Source organism: Notolepis coatsorum, assembly GCF_963971535.1.
Source record: "Notolepis coatsorum genome assembly, chromosome: 8".
Taxonomy (NCBI): Eukaryota; Metazoa; Chordata; class Actinopteri; order Aulopiformes; family Paralepididae; genus Notolepis; species Notolepis coatsorum.
Window position 1 is genome coordinate 48,307,021 of NC_140172.1, and position 25,000 is coordinate 48,332,020.

Sequence of the window (25,000 nt, forward strand, 5' to 3'; positions counted from 1 at the left end):
CGGCGGGGAGGGAATATATACATGCAGTGGGGAGGAGACTGTCTATTAGGAGGTGGTGGGGGTTTTGGGCATTTACGGTGGCCAGTTTCGAATTGCAGCCTCCCGTAGGTGCTCTTTAAGAGCGGTTTTGAATGTGGGCAGGGATTCACATTCCTTTACAGCTTTGGGTAGGGCGTTCCACATTGTTGTGGCATAATTGCGAAACGTGTTTAGTCCCTTGTTTGAGCCGAATCTGGGTTTAACATGATTTGTTGAGCTTCCTCTGGTGTAGTGGTTGTGGTATTCACTGACCTTTGGGAAGTATTTTGACATGTACATGGGCACCCCGGTCGTATAGTGTATCTTGTAGACCAGGCCCATTGCAAGTTGCTGTACTCTGTCGTCTACTCTAAGCCATCCTAGGTTGTCAAAGTGGGCAGGGGTGAGGTGGGTTCTGGGGTTCAGGTCAAGTAGTAGTCTGACCAGTTTGTTTTGTGATGTTTGTAATTTTGTTTTAAGCGCCTTTGAGGTGCTTTGGTACCATGAGGTGCACGCATAGTCATAGTACCCTTGAATGAGTGCTCCTGCCAGATCCTTGGATACACAGTATTTCTCATTTCCCCTGTTTGTTTATTAACCTCCAAACCCTTTAGGGCTTCTGGTTAAATCAGAAGCGCTGTGTACGGATAATTCCATTATGGATCAGCACTCTAGGAAAGCCCAGAGGTGGGTGGGCGTGTGTGTGTGTGTGTGTGTGTGTGTGTGTGTGTGTGTATGTGTGTGTGTGTGTGTGTGTGTGTGTGTGTCTGTGTGTATGTGTGTGTGTGTGTGTGTGTGTGTGTGTGTGTGTGTGTGTGTGTGCGCCTGTGCGTGCGTGCGCTGGTGCATGTGCCGCTTCAAGGAGCTTGTTACGCTGACACTGGACACAGTTTCCAAGCTGAGAGTCCAGTTTCCCAGAGTCTTTCCTCCTGAAGCCGAGGAAGATATTCTGGTCTGCCCTGGCCAGGGCAATCTTCCTTCTGCGTAGATCCAGCAGGAGAGAGGCCCTGGCCATTTCTCTGACGGTGGCATCATCATTATTAAGCATGTGGAGCAGGTGGGCTAGCCTGGTGGCTATGTAGGTCCACTCGACATTGGGGACTCCCAGCCCCCCCTCTCCACATGGGAGAAAGATCATGCCCCGTGTGGAGTGTGTGTTGTGTGTGTGTTGTGTGTGTGTGTGTGTGTGCGTGCGTGCGTGCGTGCGTGTGTGTGTGCGTGCGTGCCTGTGTGTGTGTGTGCCGGTGTGTGTGCTGCTTCAAGGAGCTTGTTAAGCTGACAATGGACACTGGACACATATCCAAGCTGTGTTTATAAAATCCTAAATAAAAATCCATGTGGAGTTCTTTCTGTTCTTTTTTTTATTTTATTTTCTTGTTACCTCTATCAAGTTTAGGGGCAGGTATATATATAAGATTTTTTCTTCTTCCTGTTCCTTTCGGCCATGGTATTTTTTGTGAATTATGTGAATATGTACTGTTGGACTGTGGTGATTCCATGTACGGATAAATAAAATGATGATGATGAAATTTACATAAGATAAGATAAGATATTCCTTTATTGATCCCCTTGGGGAAATTCAGGCATCATAGCAGCATGGGGGAAGCGGGGCGGGGGGGGGGGGGGGGGGTACAGGTAGTAAACAACACAAGCAGTGTAAACAAATAGGTCAATATAATTTACTATCTAACTAACTGAAAAATATATTCACAGTATTCACAGTGTCATAAGGTGCAGTATGCATAAGGTAGTGTTATAATTTATATTATTTATTATATAATAACATGAACATTCTGGACAGTAGGTAACATCCCGGTTAAGGTAATTTTGCTCTCATGTCATGCTCACGTTGGGACTTCTTTCCACCTTGTTTCCACCTTGGGTGTGAATTATGGTCAATAAGGTGTTTTAAGGCATCTTTCTATTCCCAACATGCCTGTGTATACATGAATAAACAGAATGGTACTGTACCGTGGAAATGGACCTCACACAGGCGGGAAAAAGGTCTTTAATGCTTCGGTATCCAGACCACTGCGTGCTGTTATCCGTCACATGTGGGGTTTCTGATAGCGATGTGAGCTTATCCCTGCTATTATAAATGGGATATGGTGTGTGAATGCTCAAGCATGTCCTGCATAATATCAGAACATCCATATGGTTTCAACATGGTTTCTGGTGACTCACTCCTTGGTTCACCCCTACAGTGGAGATTAAGCAGGAGCTGTATAATATGTGTATTGAGTAAACTGTGTGATTGATGATGGTAGTTACAGTAGTGCTTAGACGTCAAGTTCGTCAACCATTTCAGCTGCTGTGACGTCATCAAGGTTTCTCCCAGGAGTAGGGTTGCCACCTTTCCCAAAAAGAAATAAGGGACACATGTTATCCAGTAAGCAAAATTTTTTGGCGTTTTTTGGGCGAAATGGGCGATTTTGTAACTATTATTTTTTTTATTATTTATTTATATATATATATTTTTTACTTTATTTCGGTTTTAGGGTTAGGTTAGCGTTATGTTATTTAATTATTTTGGGGGAGCCAGCCCCCCAAACTCCTGAAATGCATAGAAATCTATGAAATCTAAATAAAACAATCATGACATTTATATTAAAAAGAGCTAGCCCCCCAAACCGCTAAAGTACATAGAAATATATGCATTTTGGAACAGTTACTATATATATAGTCAAGAAAGCATTTAGTCATACTTAAAGTTTGAAGTGCTTTATTTGCATTGAACATTGTTATAAATGTTTAAATAAATTGGCTGAACTACAGCCTCAACTTGAGCATAATACTGTATGCATATAAAGTGTTGTAAAAACAAAGCCTGGGAACACTTTTACTGAAAGAGGACAATAATACAATGAAACACTTGTGTGATCCAAATTAAAATATTAATAAAAAATAAAGTGCAAAGAAATCCTCCTTCCCTCAACCCTCAATGGACCCTCAAAAGTCATGGGTCCATCAGAAAGTGTTTATGTCCTCTTTGGTGTAGACCAGGGCCCTGTTTCTTGTACCTGGATAACTGAGTTAGCCGGATAACTTTAGCTGGATAACTGGGTTAGCCGGACTTTCCGGTTTCATGTACGTGGATTTTCCAAATCACCATGACAACATATCCAAAAGTTTGAGCCTGGTCGAAAGCAGAGTTCAAGTTCAAGTTAGCCTGAACTATCGCCACGCCCCCGCAAAGAAGTGACAGCCCGTTTCCTGAAACTATTCCCACAGTCTACGATCTGCATTATACCATTCTGAATTACGTTTTTGTGCTCCATTCTTCCAGAGGGGGCTTTTGAAATGTAAAATAGACCCAAAATGCTGATATTAAATTCACTTTGTCCTAAATAATGCACGTTATATATACCGTGGCGACGGTGGCGCTCGCTCGTGCGATGTACACATGATGTGGTTATTTTAATTGTAACTGGGATTAAGATGTCTGATGAGATGCGCTGTTTGACGGATTTGAGAAATTGAATGAGCCGTTGACGTCACATTAATGAATGAGGATAAAGAGATAAACTTCATTCAAAACAAAGGATATTCTAAACACGGGTCTCTCGTTCATTAATGTATAAACAATGAATTTATCCCATCTGGCCCAGTGGCCCAGCGGTAGTGCTCAAGCCTGCCAATCCAGCGACCGGGGTTCAAATCCCGGTGTTTCCAATATGATTTTTTTGAATATAATATTAATGATTATACGCCAAAGTAGCCTGGTTTTAAGTTAAAATATTATAAATCTACATGCATTGAGGATGTCATTCTTTATATAGCTCTCAACGTGCACCAAATTGAATTATTCCTATATTGCAAAAAGAAGGAAAAGACTAGGGTCTTGAACCCCGGTCGTCCGTGTGAAAGTCAAAAGAAGAACCCGTTACACCACAGAGAAGATAAGTAAAAGATTGACTATACATCAATCAATGGGTAAGAGAGCCGTATCGTAATTCTGTATAACAGTTAACTAATAATTTTCGCTAGCAAGATCTCATTTGATTATTCAATCCAGCAGGCAAGTTTAAAGAAATATAATCTGATTGATTGAGGTAATGAGGGACTTAGAATTAGCCTATAGATAATGCATTTAACTTGTCGGCGAGGCGATTGAGCCGTATTGCAATCTGTCAATAAAGTCTTAAATCAATTAATCAATCAATGCCGTTGAGAATCAGGATCTCTGCCATCGATACGTGCTGGCTTTTCACCTAAAACGGCCGCGCGCATTTAGCCTGACTCGCAAGTCTGGCTTGAGTTAACGAGACTGAATCCACCTTTGTGAAACAGGAAAATCCCGGCTTCGAACATCGGGTTAACTGAAGCTGGATAATGGACATCTTGATCGACTTAGTTGAACCACGTACATGAAACAGGGCCCAGGGGGTTAAACAGTCAACAGCTTTTCCTCTCTTCCTCACTGTGTTATACTTCTTTTTCCAAGTGTACTTCTTGTTACTCCTTGCAGCACTGAGTAGCTCTTTGTCTTTCAAAGCAGTGCTCAAAGTTGAGAGTGACCAGGAGCTCACTCCTCATGAGCTCCACTGAGCACCTGTTCCTGTTGTCATTCTGGAAAAAATCCTTTCCACATATCCAGTGGATCCTGGGATGCTCAAGATGTGGCTGATGATAGACAGCATGTTAGGCAGGTCAGCTACTTTAAAAACAGCCATCCACCTGGCGGCCACACCTTTGGACTTCCATTCAGCCTCAGCATCTTCTCTGAGCCTCTTCAGAATGGTATTGGCTGTGGTGCATTTAGCACGCGGTGGAGTGTCTGCTGTAGACATTTTCAAACAGCAACCATGACAGGCAGCGCACAGACAGAGGATTGGCACAACCGCACAGAACGTATCTTAGCAACGTGAAAGCGCTAATTCTCATTGGCCGTGAGCTGCTGAGCGCACTCCCAGACAATGGGATCATACCAGAGTTGCCATGTCTGTTTATTTACCGCAACTTTTGGACAAAATTTGGCTTGTTTTTGTAGGTCGGCTGGCTCATTTCTCTCACTATACTGGCAACACTGACTGACTTGCGGACTGCTGAGCTCTCACATTCCCAGTCACACAGCAGAGAGACAGGACAGCACATCATCGCCCTGTCTTTCATATTGATTCCCGACCTTAAAATACGGGACAAAGTGCGTCCCGTATCAGTTCAATACGGAACGCGTCTTTTAGTTTCCAATTACGGGACGATTCCGTATTTTACAGGACGGGTGGCAACCCTACCCAGGAGTCACAGGAGTCACAGGAGTCACAGGGGTCAGGGGTCACACACTTTAAGAATGTCCTCCATTCTATCTTGGATTCCTAGAGACTGAGACTCACACATGAATATACAGTAGGGCTTTTGGTGAAATGTTGTCTTTGTGTTCTCCAGGATCGGGGTGTGAAAGAAGATGAGCTACAGAGCATACTCAACTATCTACTGACCATGCATGAGGTAAGAGAGAGAGAGAGAGCATACTCAACTATCTATTAACTAACTAACTATTATTATTATTATTATTAATATTATCTACTGACCATGCATGAGGTACTGCTATACTGTAAGAGAGAGAGAAGAAGAAGAAGAAGAAGAAGAAGAAGAAGAAGATAGAGCAAAGGAGAGAGAGGAGAGAGACAACATGTGATAGAGAGAGAGATAAATAGAAGAAGGGAGAGATTAGAGCACATTGAGAGAGAAGGAGAGAGGATAGAGACAGAATGCGATCGAGAGAGAGAGAGAGAGAAATAGAATAAGAGAGAGGTGAGATAATTGAGAGAGCCGTTGAGTGGAGCCAGTGGTGTGTGTGTGAATATTATATTATATCTGGGCTGGTTATCTAGAAAAGGTGTGACTCAGCCTCAGCAGCGCTGTGACTAAATGCAGAACAGTACGACTGAAGGGAACATAATGTGCTCCTCTGTTCCTGTACCCTTAACCTCCACCTGCTCATCTACAACCAACCCCGCTCTATCTCCTCTCTCCTCTCTCTCTCCTCTCTCTCCTCTCTCTCTCCTCTCTCCTCTCTCTCTCCTCTGTTCCTGTACCCTCAACCTCCACATGCTCCTCTACAACCAACCCCTCTCTCTCCTCTCTCCTCTCTCTCTCCTCTCTCTCTCTTGTCTGTTCCTGTACCCTTAACCTCCACATGCTCCTCTACAACCAACCCCTCTCTCTCCTCTCTCTCTCCTCTCTCCTCTCTCTCTCTTGTCTGTTCCTGTACCCTTAACCTCCACATGCTCCTCTACAACCAACCCCTCTCTCTCCTCTCTCTCCTCTCTCTCTCCTCTCTCCTCTCTCTCTCTTGTCTGTTCCTGTACCCTTAACCTCCACATGCTCCTCTACAACCAACCCCGCTCTCTCCTCTCTCCTCTCTCTCTCTCTCTCTCTCCTTTCTCTCCTCTCTCTCCTGTACCCTCAACCTCCACCTGCTCCTCTACAACCAACCCCGCTCTCTGTCCTCTCTCTCCTCTCTCTCCCCTTTCTCTTTCCTCTCTCCTCCCCCCCCTCTCCTTCCGCTCTATCTGCTCTTTCTTTCTCCTTTTTTCATCTCTCTCTCTATTCTCTCTCTTCCCTCGGCTACCTATTCACCCACCCTTTCTTCTTCTTCCTCTTCTTGTCTCTCGCTGCAGGATGAGAATATTCATGATGTGCTTCAGTTGCTGGTGGCCCTGATGTCTGAACACCCGGCCTCCATGATTCCTGCTTTCGACCAGAGAAATGGCATCAGGTTAATACTTCCCTCACTCCCCACATACACACACACACACACACGCGCACACACACACACACACACACACACACACACACACACACACACACACACACACACACACACACACACACACACACACACACACACACACACACACACACACACACACACACACACACACACACACACACACACACACACACACACACACGCACACACACACACACACACATAATCACTAATGATGCGTATGTATTGCATCTCAATTCTCTCTTCCTTCTTTAGCGTTGACACAGATTCTATGATCATAGGCGAAGCCCTCTCACCAATAAGGAAAAGCTAGAGGGCAGATCCTTTGTGAAATAGGATCAACAAAACAATAGCTTTGCCTTATTAGTATTGCCTATTTTTTAACTGAATCAAATCGCACTTTTTTTTTTACTCTATTCTATTTTATTATTTTTATTACTGAATGAAACCGTAAACAGAGAGGCCTATTGGGACGTTAGATCCTAATGTGAAAAACTGTGATTTACCTTACCTTGCTACCTCTCTATCTTTTTTACGCTCGCTTATGCCTGTATTTTTTTTTTTTTACTGCTGTGTGAAGCACTTTGAACTGCAATTTCTGTATGAAAAGTGCTATACAAATAAAGTGTATTACATTATTATTGGCTATAGAGGGCACCGCCTGTGTGAAATAGAACAGGATTCATCTGCCTGACTGTGTGCTTGTGTTGCAGGGTGATCTGCAAGCTCCTGGCCTCTAAGAGCGAGAGCATCCGGGTCCAAGCTCTCAAAGTCTTAGGCTACTTCCTCAAGCATCTGGGACACAAGTCAGTAACTCTACATTTCTGTGTTCTTCTCTATCTCTCATAGCGCTATGTTTTGTCATCACAGGGCTAAGATTTGACCAAAAATGTATGCAAAATGGCCTCCAAAAATAGATGCCCCAAAAAGAATGGTATGAGGTGTTAAAGGGGCACTTCACCGAAAAACAATGGTGATTTATTTTGCACATAATCTCACACGCATCCAAAATGTAGCTGTAATTAACACAACACAAGGATTCAATGTCCCCGATGACATCACTACATTGCAGTTTTGCACACATTCATTTAGTTTGAGAGTTATTGAGTACATTTGTTTGAATATGGCCACCAGTGATGTCATCTGGGACATTGTTGTGTTAATTACAGCGAAATGTTTGTGTGTGTGTGAGATTACGCGCAAAATAAATCAGATAAGTGCCTCTTTAAGTCCAAAGCAAGAAGTAGATGAAATATCAACAAAGTCCTTTCAGACTAACCCCGTGTGGGGTCCCACGGGACGAAAACAAGATCCAGATGAAACTAAAATGACAGTAATAATATTCGACTGCAAAGTCCACACCAAGGATTGTCACAGAGCAGCTGACGTTGACACAGGGCACCGTTATTCTCCTGCTCACCAGAGGAATGAAACCTTTTATTTGCCATCTGAGCCGTCTGCAGTGTGCAGCATGCACAACAAACGAGACTCAAGGACTACAAGTTTTATGGGGTCATGGGAATATTCTGACCTCAATATAATGGTCTGCTGCTTGGAAAAAGAGCAAAAAAAGAGAGAACTCAGGGTGGTTATTTTCTCTGATATGAGAAAGAGCATGCCTCTATTAGAGTAGGCCTTGTTACGTCTATTTCAGCAGAGACACATTGTGCTGTGGTTCAGAGCCCCAACATTCAGTACACTGCAGTTGAAAAAGCATTGGGTGTGTGTGTCTGAATACGGTGTGTGTGTGAGAGAGAGAGAGAGAGAGAGAGAGAGAGAGAGAGAGAGAGAGAGAGAGGGAGAGAGAGAGAAGAGAGAGAGAGAGAGAGAGAGAGAGAGAGAGAGAGAGAGAGAGAGAGAGAGAGAGAGAGAGAAAGAGAGAGAGGTTGAATGGGTGTGTGTATATTGGACTATATATTGGTGTGTGTGTTTGTTTGGACTGTGGAGGTAATATGATTCCATCCAGCGGAAGTAATCATTTTGACAGAGCGTGCTTGGTAGGGACGTGGAACCTTTGATCAGCAGCAGTGCATGCTAGGGCTTGAATTCATTCCATGTGACGTCCGCGCCTCTCTCAGCCCGACAGAGGAGGGAGATGCACCTGAGCCCCACTGCGCCCCCCAGCCTCATACTTAATGAACATCTGCTTCATATAAAACACTTTGAGGGAGGAGTCAGCCATTTAAAGGACCAGTCTATTTGACATGTGGTTTTAAGGACCATACCAGTCTATTTGACATGTGGTTTAAAGGACCATACCAGTCTTTTGACATGTGGATTGCAAGTCATTTGTTTTCTCTAAATGGTTTGCCATTGTGATATAATACAGTATCTGAGGAAGAATACCTTCAGGAAAGTAAATGTACCTCAGATTTTAGCGTGACATTTTAGTCATATCAAATCAAATGTATTTGTAAAGCCCGAAATCACAAGGAAATGCCCCCACGGGCTGTACAAGTCTTCTTTGAAAAAGTTTTGAACTTTGAAAGTCAAGAAGAAAATAAACCAAGAACAAAAAAACACCATAAAATCCAAATATGCGACACTCCCAGACATTCCCCAATGAAGATGAGGAAAAACTCACTAAAAACCTAGCAATAGGAAAAAAGCACCACAGTCAATGTGGAGGAGAGAAACCTCAGATGGGCTGTTCAAAAGGGATCCCCCAACTTCGATGTCGGTGATAATAAATGTTGCTATAGGATGATAGATGGGTTGAGAATAAAACAGGCGAATAGTTGGTATGTATGTACATATATATGTAATACATATATGTATATGCAATAGCAACTAAGGTACATAAGAAAATTTCTAGAAGAATTCAAATGAAATTTTGCTAAGAACAACAAAAGAAAAAGCATAGGGAACGAGCGCTGGTATGAAAATAAGATAAGATGATGTCATATTCCATTTGGATGAATGTATGTATGTATTCCGCTCTGATCCATTTGAAGTATGGGGGCGACGTAGAGAAGATCGCACCACCGTGGCCATCACCACGAGACATCCACCACCTTGGCCATCACCACGAGACATCCAGCACCTTGGCCATCACCACGAGACATCCAGCACCTTGGCCATCACCACGAGACAATGACATCCACCACCTTGGCCATCACCACGAGACATCCACTTAAAGAGACAGGGAGATGGGGACAGGGGTTAGAGAGTCCCCGTGTTTGTAGTGGGCGGACATAGGAGCAATAAATACATGTAATAAGCATATATGAATAGAATAGAATAGCAATGAAGTAGAGCAGATGTGGTGACTTTGGTGGGTTTATGTGGTGTATATGAAACACGCCCACATTATGGGAAATGCGTCTTCTCCAGGGTCAGACAAGAAGATAGATACCAATTTCCTCTATGCATCCAGTAGAAAGCTATCTGGCTACAAGCTAGCCTATCTTAGCATATTATGAATAGAAGCAGATACAGATCAGCTAGCCTAGCTAAAACTCAGAGAGAAGTGTTTTTGGCTAGACTAGCTGATTTGTATCCACTTCCATTCATAGCTTTCTACTGAACGCACAGAGAGGAAATTGGTATCTACTGTATCTTTCTGTCTGATTTCCCATAATGTTGGTGTGTTCCTTTAAGACAAATTTTCAGGGGCGGCCGGGTAGCGCAGCGGACTAAGCGTCTGTCTACCACCACAGAGCCAGTGGGATCGAATCCGGCTGTGGTGCCTCCAGCTTGGCCGACCGTCCATCCTAACTCAATTGGCAGTGTTAGCGGGTGGGAAGCCGGCGTGGGTGGGTCCTGGTCGTTGTAAACAGCGACTCCTACAGTTCGGTCGGGGCGCCTGCACAGCAAAGGAAGGATCTGGGAGAGGTAGTGTGACCTTCCACACGTTACACTCTCCCAGTGAGAGTCCGCGCTGCCAGGTGAAAAGAAGTGGTGGGCTGACTACACATGTGTCGGAGGAAGCATGTGATAGTCTCCGCCCCCTGTCTGAAGAAGTCCACCATCATCCCTGTACCCAAAAAATCTACGCCCGCTTGCCTCAACGACTACCGCCCTGTAGCCCTCACCTCCATAGCCATGAAGTGCTTTGAGAAGCTAGTGAAGGGCTACATCTGTTCCTCCCTCCCCATCAACCTGGACCCTCTGCAATTTGCATATCGCCCCAACAGGTCCACGGAGGACGCCATAGCCCATGTGCTGCACACAGCAGCATCACACCTGGACAAGAGGCAGGGGTGTACAGCTCAGCATTCAATACCATAGTCCCCTCCAAACTCATAGCCAAGCTCAGGGACCTGGGCTTGAACTATGACCTCTGTCAGTGGGTCTTGGACTTCCTGACGGGCAGACCCCAGGTGGTAAGAGCCGGCAACTGCACCTCCTCATCCATCACGCTCAACATAGGGGCCCCCCAGGGCTGTGTTCTGAGCCCCCTCCTCTACTCCCTGTACACACATGACTGCGTAGCACAGCGGAACAACAACACCATCATCAAATTTGCTGATGACACAGTAGTGGTGGGCCTGATCTCTGCCAACGACGAAAGGGCCTACCTGAAAGAGGTAGAGAACCTGTCACAGTGGTGTCAGGAGAACTGCCTCTCCCTGAACGTCAGCAAAACAAAAGAGATGATTGTGGACTTCAGGAGGTCGGGGGTCAAGGACTACAGCCCCCTCAGCATCGACGGGGCACCGGTTGAGAGAGTGAACAGTTTCAAGTACCTCGGAGCCCACATATCCGAGGACTTGACATGGACCACACACATTGACAGTGTTGTGAAGAAGGCACGACAACGCCTCTACTTCCTCAGGCGCCTAAGGAAGTTCCAAGTCAGTCAGAAGATCCTTAGGAACTTCTACTCATGTACAATAGAGAGCATCCTGACCGGCAACATCACCTCCTGGTTTGGGAATAGCACTGCACAAGACCGTAGCAGACTACAAAGAGTGACACGTTCAGCCGAACGCACAATTGGAGGGGGGCTTCCCACCCTCCAGAACATTTACAACAAGCGGTGCAAGGGGAAGGCTAAGAGAATTATTAAGGACTCGAGCCACCCGAACAACTGCCTCTTTGAACTGCTGCGGTCAGGCAAGCGATACCGGAGTCTTAAGGCGAGCACAGAAAGACTCAGAAGAAGCTTCTATCCCCAGGCCATCAGGCTGCTAAACAAACAATAATCACTATGCAACAACCATCAAATGCACACAGCACACACACCCACACGCACACACTCACTCAAACAAACAACACACTGCAGCACCCACTCTCCACACTTTAGATCACACAAACACACTTACACTTTATATTTATTGATAAAGGATTTGTACTACAACTCGTACACCTACTGTGAATTGTACCTAAATTGCACCTCGTCCCATTTCTCCATTTCTGCCTTGCACTATATAGTATTGTATATTAGTACACTGCACATTATTGTATATTGTATGGTAACTACGTCTATTCTGCATCGAACATTGTACATATGTCTAAACTGAACACTGTGACCTCATTTTTTTACTTCTAATTTTACTATGTTATTTTATTTCATACTTATCTTGTCTTGCACAGTCTCTGGAGCGCAACAGTAAGAAGCATTTTGTATAAAAGTATTCTGTACTTCTGTATGACAACTATTAAAGAAACTTGAAACTTGAAACTTGAACTCCCAGACCGACGGTAGGGGGTAAAGCGCAACGGCCAGGAAGGGGAGTGGAAATTGGCATAACGACTAACATTGGGATGGGAGAAAAATGGAAAAAGAAGGGGAAAAAAGATTTAAAAAAATAAAATAAAATAAAAAGACACATTTTCAGATACAATGGCACTGGTGAAGCGGCAGAAAATAATTTTCAGTAACAGTAAAACATTATGAAAAAAGAAGGGTGCCTTCATTTTTGTATTGAGGCAAGAATGACTTGGACTATTGTGTCAAAAAGACTGGTATGGTACTTTTAAGGTAGAATCTGTAATGCCTTAAGCATGTATTTGCAAGCCATTAATTGAAAAGAGTCGCTATGTGGGAAACTACAAACAGGAAGGAAACGGTTTGGAATAAAACTTTGCCTTAAGCAAGAATTTATTTTGCTTTGACCTATTATGTGCTATTAAGCATAACATGGATGTATGAAATACATTTATTTCAAAAGTAAATTATTACAAGTCAAGTTTATTTTGTGTACAGTAGCCCCCAAAATCACATTACATGTCTCAATGGGCTTCACGAGCCCACAATGGAGCTACACCCCTGATCCTAACCCTCAATGAAGATAAGAAGAAAACGTGCACAATTTTTTTTTTTTTTTTTTTATATATTTTTTTTTGCACAAATCTCTCCAACATTCCAAACATCTCTTTCCACATCATCATATTCAATTTCCAGGATTTGCCTTTTTCTTTTTTGTAAGAACATACAAAACATGTAAAGGACTCATACAAATACATTAATAACTGACATGGAAAATAAAAAAAGACTTACGAAAAAAGAAACATACTATACTATACATTATGCGTATACATTCCTGATATATATACCTTGCATGTAGACCGAACTACCTTCGAGCAGGTATGTGCTGCATCCTCTATCGGGATGCCACCCTTCTCCATATTGCATGTGAGAGAAAGCGCCCCAGACATATGCAGTTGTGCATGATAACATGCATGCACGCATGTCTCCGACACATGTATGTGGGTACGTGTATCCCGTAAGCATGTGTACATGCCTGCACAAAAATCTTTTGTAAAAAAAAGGGAAACCTCAGTGCAAAGTGTCTTACAAATTACATCTAGCACCCAATTATCAGCGCGTTATCCCGAGTGCATGTCCGAAAGGGGCTTTAGTATGGAGTATTGTATATCTGTACAGAGTAGACTTAGGTTACCTGTATACAGTATATTTGTAATTCATTCAATATTTGTGGGGTTGAGTCAGGATATCATCTGTATACAATGTCCACATGTACTACATACTGTACACACAGGTGGATAGTGATATTATTGAGTATACACTGTTCAGAGATCCAGTGCAGATCATACCTTTATCTTTATTACATTTTTATGTACTTTTTTTTTATTGTTATATGTTATTCCTATTACCCTGCCCCTACCCCCCTCCTTCCCCTGTGCTGCTATGACTTCAGAATGTCCCCAAGGGGATTAATAAAGGTCCATGTTATCATATCTTATCTTTCATATCTTTCAGTAACATTATGCATTGAAACATTTTCATAGAACCATTGAGATGATATACAATGATGATAGGTATACAAGTCCAAATAAGGGCGTCCGACTCCACCTGGCTCCTGCAGCTATGGTCATCTAATATTGATTTCTCTCTCTGATACGGCTGAGGATTTTACATTTCGAAGGGGCAATTTAAAATAAAAAAAAGGGAAAAATTGCTTTCCACAGCTAGCTTAGCATTGCAGCACAGGTCCAGTGAGGTGACCAGCTTCAGTACATTCTTATAGTTTATAGTTGGGGAGTAACGAGATTACAACATCCACTGCTTTAGTCTTAGTAATGTGGCTCTGGCAAATAGGCTAGTTAACAAAGCATAGAATCCTCCTATAAGACGTCACTTTACCTCTCAACCCAAATGCTATCTCAAGGATCTTTTCCCTTTCAAAATGACGACACATGACAATGGACTCTCTCTAGCAGTTTGTTGGTGTTCTTTGTTCATTTGTCTCCCTCCTTGGGCACCATGGTAACTGACAGCAGCGTTTGACGCGTCCCTGTCAAAACCAGACAGTGACAAGAGCAATGACAAGGAATGTCTCTTTAATCAATCATAAACCATGACTGACAAGCTGTGTGTGTGTGTTGTGTGTGTGTGTGTGTGTGTGTGTGTGTGTGTGTGTGTGTGTGTGTGTGTCCCTGCAGGAGGAAGGTGGAGATCATGCACACACACAGTCTGTTCACACTGTTGGGAGAGAGGCTGATGATGCACACCAACACAGTGTCTGTCACCACCTACAACACACTCTACGAGGTAGGTGATGGCAACGCAAGGTGGCCGCAAGATAGCGCTTGTCTGGAGAAATCTCTTGAAAGAAGTTCAATTATGTTGACTTAAAAGTGAAAGTATGTTTATTAAAACATATAAAAAAAATAATTATGCAAAATTCTACCATGTAGACGTAAAACACTCCTTTTGAGTCTCTTCCCAACGCTCTCCATCAAGTCATAGTCGGACTGGGAAAATGTTTGACTGACCACAGTGAATACTCTTTCCCACGTAGAAAGAGCGAGGTAACTAGGCTCCTGCCATCGTCCTTGACCAAGGCATTACAACCGGAGTTGGTCCCCGGGCTCATGCTGACCACTGCTCCTAAACAGATAGAGTTGGTCCCCTGGCTCATAGCTGACCACTGAGTTGGTCCACTGGGCTCATGCTGACCACTGCTCCTAAACAGATAGAGTTGGTCCCCTGGCTCATGGCTGACCACTGAGTTGGTCCACTGGGCTCATGCTGACTAAACAGATAGAGTTGGTCCCCTGGCTCATGGCTGACCACTGAGTTGGTCCACTGGGCTCATGCTGACTAAACAGATAGAGTTGGTCCCCTGGCTCATGGCTGACCACTGAGTTGGTCCACTGGGCTCATGGCTGACCACTGCTCCTAAACAGATAGAGTTGGTCTCATGGCTGACCACTGAGTTGGTCCACTGGGCTCATGGCTGACCACTGCTCCTAAACAGATAGAGTTGGTCTCATGGCTGACCACTGAGTTGGTCCACTGGGCTCATGGCTGACCACTGCTCCTAAACAGATAGAGTTGGTCCCCTGGCTCATGGCTGACCACTGAGTTGGTCCACTGGGCTCATGGCTGACCACTGCTCCTAAACAGATAGGATGGATTCATTGCAGAGGATACATTCCTGGTTTATGTAAATGTCCTGGCAAATAAATCGTTTTTTTCCCCTCCTTCTTGGTATTTTTCTTCTAGATTTTGACAGAGCAGGTGTGTACCCAGGTGGTCCACAAACCACACCCCGAGCCAGACTCTACAATCAAGATCCAGAATCCCAGTGAGTACAACCCCCCCCCCCCCCCCCCCCCCCCCCCCCCCTCCTCCATGAAGAACAACCCAAGGAGCTGAGTTTGGAACGGCCCCCCTTCTTCTGGAAGGAACACGGCGTCATTATGGGAAATGTACTTACCGGAGTCAGACTAGACCTAGCTCAACACAAGTTACTGGAAGCGGATATCCTGAGTAAATAGCTTAGCTGTTGGCCAAAAACACAGCCGTTGGCCAAAAACACAGCTCCCGGAGTTTTAAGCTAAGCTAGTGGTACTGTATGTATCCGCTTCCATTTATTTGTCCAACTGCAACTTGCAGCTTGATAGCTTTCTACTGCACGCGCAGCGAGGACATTGGTATCTATCTTCTTGTCTGACTCTGGAGAAGACAGTAATGTTGGCGTGTTCCTTTAATAATAATGAATCTGGCATAATGTGAATTTTTGTTTAATTTCTTCTTTTTTTTTTATACCAGATACTTTCAGATAGTTGCTAACATAATTTTAATAGGAATATAGAAAACAACAATACTTGGATTCTGAGGGCTTCAGTGCTCTCACATCTCTCACTTTTCACCTCTTTCTCTGTCTCTCACTCTTAACTCATTCTTCATCCTTCCTTACTTCCTCGTCTTCTGTTTCCCCCCTTTCACTTTTTTCCTCTCTCCCCCTCCCGATCACTCTTTCACTGTTCCATCCTCTCTGTCTCTCTCTCTCTCTCTCTCTCTCTCTCTCTCTCTCTCTCTCTCTCTCTCTCTCTCTCTCTCTCTCTCTCTCTCTCTCTCTCTCTCTCTCTCTGTTTCCCTCACAGTGATTCTGAAGGTGGTAGCCACCCTGTTAAAGAACTCCAGTCCCAGTGCAGAGCTGATGGAAGTGAGGAGACTGTTCCTCTCTGACATGATCAAACTCTTTAGCAACAGCCGTGAGAACCGACGGTGAGAGAGCCCCCCCCCCACATACATTCATGTACTGGTATATAATCCACCGTCAGTCAAAGGGGAATCCTTCCCTGCTACCTTTGACCTCCCACTGTGGGGGAAACCTGTCCAGGTCACAGCACCACTGTAACCCACCTGTATTCAAACTCAGGTCCCCCTACATGGGCAACCAATCATCAACTCTCATCCTATTACAGTCCCAATTCTGCTTAAAATAATGTTAACAAAGTACTAATCGACCACAGGAAAAAGGTACATAATGGACGTTATGTTATAGTCAAGTAATATATTGACATCCAATGTGTACGTATTACAAATATGATTATTATATTATTATTATTATTATTACATATTATATTATATATTCAAATCATTTGTACTTTTAACGTTTTCAGAAAACTCCCGTGCTGGAGAAGTGCCTTAACCCTAACTTTATACTGTATATTAACCATAACCGTTAAACGTTGAAACAAACCATAATCGTAGTAATTGCTTTGTTTGTATCAGGTTAGGTGGCTGGTTTAGTCTAGTGGTGAGAGCACTCGCCTGTGACCACAATCATCTCCGGGTTGCTGTGTTTGTTTTGGACTTTTGGCGACACGAAACATAAATATATTACTTATACAAGACGTAAATATATTACTCATGGCTATAACACAACGTTCAATATGGACCTTTTTTTCCTGTGGTCAATTAGTACTTTATTTACATTTTCTGATGAGACCGTGTTGCTAACGTTCACACCAGAACCCATTAAGTGACTGGTGCGGACGCTCACAGTGTGCCAACGGAACAGATGGCAGTGGTTAGGCTCATATTCTAATCAGAGTTCTACGCAGTCTGGATGGGATGTATTCATGGCCATAATATGCAAACGGGCGACGCAAAGAGCTGGGGAAGACTGGGATAAAGTCATGGACACGTAGCATCAAAGAGAAGTTGCCTATTCTCAGTCCTTGCCCCACAATGGTGGAATGAACTACCCACCCCAGTTAGGACAGCCGAATCACGTCCAATCTTTCGCCGTCGACTAAAGACACACTTCTTCAACCATTATCTGATTTTTTTTTTAAATATATATATATACCGGTATATCTAACCCTAACTAACCGTACTGTCATGCACTTGTCCTAATAAACTAACCTACACTGTAGCACTCAACACTTTGATGAACATTGTTGCTCAGCTGATAGAGTTGTGCCCTTCCTGATGGCTTGTCGTACAGAACTTGTAAGTCGCTTTGGATAAAAGCGTCAGCTAAATGACTAAATGTAAATGTAAATGTAAATGTAGCAATGTGACCTCAAAACATCAGATCCTAATGATCAGACCTTGAAAAGAATGCAATTGAAATGACAAATGTGTGACTGTAGCCTCTGTGTGTGTGTGTGTGTGTGTGTGTGTGTGTGTGTGTGTGTGTGTGTGTGTGTGTGTGTGTGTGTGTGTGTGTGTGTGTGTGTGTGTGTGTGTGTGTGTGTGTGTGTGTGTGTGTGTGTGTGTGTGTGTGTGTGTGTGTGTGTGTGTGTGTGTGTGTGTGTGTGTGTGTGTGTGTGTGTGTGTGTGTGTGTGTGTGTGTGTGTGTGTGTGTGTGTGTGTGTGTGTGCGTGTGCACTCCAGTTGCTTGCTACAGTGCTCTGTGTGGCAGGACTGGATGTTCTCACTGGGTTATATCAACCCCAAGAACACAGAGGAGCAAAAGATCACGGAGATGGTCTACAACATCTTCAGGATCCTGCTCTACCACGCCATCAAGTACGAGTGGGGCGGGTGGAGGGTGTGGGTGGATACGCTCTCCATCGCACACTCCAAGGTGAGGATCGCTCTACCGCTTACAGGTGGCTTTTGCGTGTTACATTTCTGTCTATGCTCAATGCTTTTAAAGAGTTCACACACATTCATCTGGCTCCGAGTCGTCAGAGTGGGCGATGATGCAAGCTCCAACATGGAGAGAATTGCTGGAGCATAATGCTATTCTTGCTTCACCTTTATGTGGAAATAATATCAATGTTTTGTCCACAGACCTTCTTCAAGGTATTTACCTCCTTTGAGCTAGATCTATTGAGCTAACGTGTATGTAGTATCGGTGAGAACCAATATGAAAATCCCATATCAATATTAGTTCTATTTTACTGATATGTCAATACATGACTGTGTCTCTGCACACACTCGGTCATATACACCAGTAAAATCATTTTCACAATCATAGCATCAAGAATTGCACCCCCATTTCTTTATTTTTCTGTACAAGCTTTATTTACACAGGGAAGATTGACTGAACACATTATGCTTCTGTTAAGCAATACCCTGCCTCACACTCACACACAGTTCCAGTGTATATGCATATTATTATGATCGTGGCTTTCTCTCCCTCCGATATGAGTCCCATAATGTCTAAGATGTAAACCTGTGACGTCCATAAGGGTAAGGGGAGCGGGGACCGGAGGGTTATGACAACATTACCTTTCTAAAGCCTCATTCACATTATGGAGATGGTAGCCAAGCAGCTCTGCTACTGTAAGCTAGTGTCCAAAATCAAGTTGTGTTATTTATATGGCCCCAAATGTCACAAAGGGCTTTACAGGCCCACATTTCAATGGAGCGACTCCCGCCCTGGTGAAACCCCCTGACCTTGAACCCTCAGGGAAGACAAAGTCCCACAAAAACCTTTTGAAAGGGGGGAGACCCTTTCCAGGACGGCCAGTGCGGTGGGTGCTGAGGTGGGGAAACAACGATTAACATCAATAACAGTATAGAGACAGAGTACAGTGAGTGAGCGGAAATCCTTAAATTACAGATGACTTACTGTATGAAACCCATTAGGACAACCTGGCTATAAGAAGTTATTCATTATTTCTAAGTGCTAATAAATGTACTGCCCTCCCTCTCCTGATAGAATAACTGATCGATTCGTGTCTCATGCTCCTGCTTGTCCAGGTGACCTACGAGGCCCACAAGGAGTACCTGGCCAAGATGTACGAGGAGTACCAGCGGCAGGAGGAGGAGAACATGAAGAAGGGGAAGAAAGGCTCCGTCTCCACTATCTCGGGTCTCTCTGCCACGGCCGCGCCCGTCATCAACGGCAACCTGGAGATCGACGACAACTCCCAGACGCAGACGCCGGAGAGCGAGGCGGAGTACAGCGAGGGGGGGGCCGCCGGAGACTCACGCAACCTCCTGGCCGAGGGCGCCGGGAAGCGGCCCAACGGGGAGGCCCTGACCCCCGGGGGGGCGCAGCAGAGCGCGGGGCCCGGGGTGCGGGTGGAGGTCCACGACCTGCTGGTGGACATCAAGGCGGAGAAGGTGGAGGCCACGGAGGTGAAGCTGGACGACCTGGACCTCTCCCCCGAAGGCCTGGGCGGGAGCGTAGTGGTAGGGGGAGGAGGAGGAGGTGGAGGAGGAGCGATGGAGAACGGGCCTCTAGTGGAGGTGGACTCTCTCCTAGACAGTGCCTACTGTGCCGTAGTCCAGAATTTGAACGGTAGCCTGGTGCCTAAGGACGACACAGCGGGGTCGGGGGTCGGCATAACGTCCAGTCTGGGGCTGTCGGGAGTCAGCCTGGAGGATGAGGGGAACATGGGGCCTCTCATCACGCTGGCTGACGACAAGGACAGCATCCCTAGCAACAATGGATTCCTCTTCAGCAAGGTGGGAGTTATTGTGTTATAGATTTTCAAACATTGATTATAATATTATTTTTCTTCAAGGTGCACTGTGCCTTTTTCAGGGGAATGGGATTTGTTTACATTTGCAGAGCCTGCAAAACACATTTACCATGCATATCATTCTTACAATTATTTTCCCTTTTGTCATCATAAATCAAAATGAAATCATTTAGAGGCTTTGTGACCCAAATGTCAACCCAGAATAAAATTGTGGGCACAGCTTTTGTAAACAACAACAGTGACTTTTGAAATACCTTCTAGAAACAGAATTGTATTTTGATTTATATTTATATTTATAATGGGTAAAGAAAGTTCCACATAGTTAATTTGTGAATATATTCCACATTGATATGGTGAAAGAAAATCAGATATTGGGGCTTTAATCTTTCTTTCTTTCTCTTTCTTTCTTTCTTTCTTTCTTTCTTTCTTTCTTTCTTTCTTTCTTTCTTTCTTTCTTTCTTTCTTTCTTTCTTTCTTTCTTTCTTTCTTTCTTTCTTTCTTTCTTTCTTTCTTTCTTTCTTTCTTTCTTTCTTTCTTTCTTTCTTTTTCTTTCTTTCTTTCTTTCTTTCTTTCTTTCTTTCTTTCTTTCTTTCTTTCTTTCTTTCTTTCTTTCTTTCTTTCTTTCTTTCTTTCTTTCTTTCTTTCTTTTCACTCCTCCAGGTGGATGAGAAGTTGCTCCCTGCCCTGGCAGCTACAGACCCCTTGGTGCTGCCCAGCCCAGACCAGCCTACTCCATCCGGGTCAGTCCCAGCTCATTCCTCCACCAGTGCCAGTGATGATCTCAGCCTGCTGGCACACATGACCAGCTGCAGTTCCGATTTGACCCAGACTCAGAGCCACACTCCTGGGGAGCTCCCTGAGGACGGGCCCTTTAAGATCCAGAGCCCTCTGTCTGACATCAGCTCCATCGCTGAGGCTGAGGCCCAGGCTCTGGCCCTGGCCCAGGCCCAGGAAGCCTCCAGGCCAGAGTACCCAGAGGGGGAGGGCCCATCTGGGGCCGAGGGAGATGCAACAGGGGCTAAGGCTGGAGGAGACACAGCCAGCACCACCTCAGACACAGAGAGGTCTGATGATGGCAAGGACAAAGATATCAAGAAGATCCAAACCACTGCCACTACACCGGTGAGTGTGTGGGCTTGACATATATAAATAATTATAAATATAAACAAAACAAAAGGGTTTTAAGCCCATAATGTAGGCCTTGATTCCCCAATAAACCTGGACAAATAAAAGAAGGACATTCTTTGCAGGTAGATTTTTAAATGTACTAGTTCCTTTGGCAGATGATCCAAAAGTGCCTCCTCTACTAGTCCAGTTTAGAGCTGCACAATTATTTGTTGAAATTTGTTGAAATCGCTTAGTGCAATTTCCAAATCGCAGTAGGCTACAATATTTGATAAAGGCAAAATGTGAGTCAAAATACCATACCATTCTAAATGAAGCCTTGTGCTGCAGAGAAGATTTAAGAAGAATGAATGAAACATCTTTTTACAGGCCTCTTTTCAATGAAAAGGAAAACCACTTTAACATGAGTACACACACACTCATGCTGCACACGCTCACACTTATGGTCACTTTACAAAAGGAAAGGTCACTTTAAGAATAGTATAGTATAACTTGAGATTGTATTATTATATTATTATAATATATTACAATATAGCATTGTATAACAGTGTACATAAAGACCCAGTGCCTCATCCGTAGCTAACAGTGTACTGCACTACCACAGGACCTAGCATGTCCTACCACGCTCTGTAAATAACTCATGTACAGATACCGATATGCCCTACTTTGTTTACTTGTTTTATTGCACAATGTCGTTCTATTGGATTCTTATTATATATTACTATTGTATTATGCACATCATTGCGGGCAAGACCCCCCGCATTTCATTGTATACTTGTATGCCGTGACAAATACAACTCTTGACTTGACTTGACTTGACAAACAATGAATAAAAAATGATAATTCCCTCTCACATCGTTGAATCATATCGCAATATGTGACATCTGTCCAAACCGATATGATTGTTCCCTGTCCGGCCCCCAATCCGGACTCCTCTCTCTGAGACCTCCTCTTCTCCGCCGCAGGCTCTCCACGGCCGTACCGCGGCCCAGCTGGAGCGGGACCTGCGCGTGGACCTGGGCTTCAGGGGCATGCCCATGACGGAGGAGCAGCGCGGCAGTTCAGCCCCGGGCCGCGCACCACCATGTTCCGCATCCCGGAGTTCAAGTGGTCGCCCATGCACCAGAGGCTGCTCACCGACCTGCTGTTTGCCCTGGAGACCGACGTGCACGTCTGGCGGAGGTGAGAGGCACACGGGGCGGCCTGTCGCACTAGCCATGGAACGTTTGTTTCATTTATTTTCCGTTTTGTTTTACCGACTCCCATATACCAGCAGAATGATGTGAAACGATATTGCGATTTTCTAAAGAGGGCAATGAAGTGACCTCTAGACACGGTCTGTGGTTCTGCTCTCAGATGTGTTACTGCTGATAGATACGGTGCTCACCACTGCATCCGGTGTGATAACGTGGTCCTCTCTGGCAGAGAGGCTAAAAAAACATTGGTATCCGTTTATCTTTAAGGCCATTGCTGGGAAATTACCATCATATATCACAATGTTGCTAGATTGTAACTATAATAATAATAATAATAATAATAATAATATGTGCCCCATCTGACCTGCTCAGACGCTTATGCTTAAGGTCCACAGAGTGCAGACTGAACGTGGAAGCTCAGCCTATTGTTTCAACGCCCCGGCTTCTTGGAATGATCTTCAACTCTTGAAAATATGGACCGTTTAAATACATGATCACAAATAATCTCCCTGCGACCATGACTGTTTTTCATTTTGATCTACTTTCTTATAAATTGTTTTGCATCTGTGTTTATTCAATGTCTTATTTATCTAAACTGATTTTATTTTCCTCGTCTTTATTTTGTGTTTTTTATATGTCTTTAATATGCCTGTAAATCCCGATGGCATTGTAATAAAAGGAGGGTTAAACCTCAACCGCCTTCTTCGAGGATTAATAAAGGATTGAATCAATGAAGGCATATATTCTGTCAAATGGATGGAGCCCTACCGTCTCTTTGACCACCAGAACCACAACCCTGCTGTAGAATCAAACGCCTCCCTTTTAAAACAACATCGTTAAAAACTGACAATCTGCTTTTTCTCTTCTCTTCTTTCAGCCATTCCACCAAGTCTGTGATGGATTTTGTGAACAGCAACGAGAATATAATCTTCGTGCACAACACCATCCACCTCATCTCCCAGATGGTGGACAACATCATCATCGCCTGTGGAGGCATCCTGCCTCTCCTCTCCGCCGCCACCTCCCCCTCCGTAAGTGGCTCTAGTCCGCCCCTCTGTGGTGGGACAGAGAACTGTTAAGTAAGCATGACCAAAGCAAAGCACAGCAGCACCGGCGGTCACGACGGGAATATGATACAAGACAACAGAAGTGCGACAATAACATGCCTGACCAAGTACAAGTATTTTGTTTTGAGTACTTATGCATACAGTTACATTACTTATTTTTGATTGAATCAAATCCAAACCTGGTTGTATTTTCTAAGGTAACTGAAACGATAAACCTAATTTGATTGGCATCAAATACCATTGTGCTGGTACTCATTCCTTGGTATCTGTGGCCTTTGCTGTTACCGATTACAAGAGTGTCAGCCTGGTATCAGCGGAAACATGGCAGCAGTATCAGAATCAGTGCGCCTTTAACAAACACCTCTGCCCTGGAGAGCATCACTGATCGGACATCAGGGGATAGGACCAAGAGTTTGTGGTGTTCATTACATTTAGGAACTTTTCTTAATTTTTTTAATGATTTATAATGATAGTCATGATTGTTTGGGAATGTCTCCAAAACAAGGGAGGATACTTTTACAATTAATTAATTGATTTATATATAATGCTTATTTTGGTCATGAATATTAAAACAGGGTAGCATGATTGAAACTGCTCTCTGGATTGCTTTCTTCTGTGTGTTCTTCCTGCGTGTAACTTCAGTCTAACACTGGTATCAGTATCTGGCGTGTCTTTGGAAAGTATTTAAAACCATGTCTTTTTAATCTGCTTTCTAACACTTCAAGTAATAATCCTGTCCTTTTCTTTTTGTTTTCTTTTTGATATTTTTGATAATCTTTTCATTTAATCATCTTTTTTTTTCCTTTTTCCTCTCTGTGTTTCCTGTGTTCTGTGTATTTCCTTGTCTTTTTTCCTTGTCTGTTTGTCTCTGTTTTGTTTGTTTGTTTGTTTTTGTGCATGTGCAGAGTTCTAAGGGTAGTACCAACACTGTAAGTTCTGGTCGCCCCCCCCTCTGTATTCTTACTAATAACTATGTTATGGTTGATTTGTTTTATACCATTGTGACTTGACACTAACCTCCTGGCTGTTTGGCATCCATAGTGTTTCTATTTGTCGTGTTTCTTTGCTGCTAAGTCAATACTACCCCGTGTACTGCTCCTTATTTGGTAGCGGGTACCACTTAGGTCTACCGGTACATCTCTCTACCGCAGTTATATCTGTTAGACTCCAGGTTCATAACAGTGTAATATCCTAATATCTGTTAACAAAAAAAAATTAAAATGTATAACATTGTGTAATAAACAATATAATATTCCTATTGTCACTAC

At 43.9% G+C, this 25,000-nt stretch overlaps 1 pseudogene across 1 annotated transcript in view; it reads left to right on the forward strand.

Moving 5' to 3' along the window:
• LOC311233444 (neurobeachin-like) overlaps positions 1-25,000 on the forward strand; it is a 129,061-nt pseudogene that overhangs the window by 40,473 nt on the left and 63,588 nt on the right. The window contains exons 5-14 of the transcript in view: positions 4,616-4,758; positions 5,404-5,466; positions 6,642-6,739; positions 7,468-7,564; positions 18,328-18,492; positions 19,617-20,327; positions 21,005-21,466; positions 22,435-22,651; positions 23,543-23,696; positions 24,638-24,661. The product of the transcript in view is annotated as a neurobeachin-like (transcript). The remainder of the gene's footprint in view (positions 1-4,615; positions 4,759-5,403; positions 5,467-6,641; positions 6,740-7,467; positions 7,565-18,327; positions 18,493-19,616; positions 20,328-21,004; positions 21,467-22,434; positions 22,652-23,542; positions 23,697-24,637; positions 24,662-25,000) is intronic.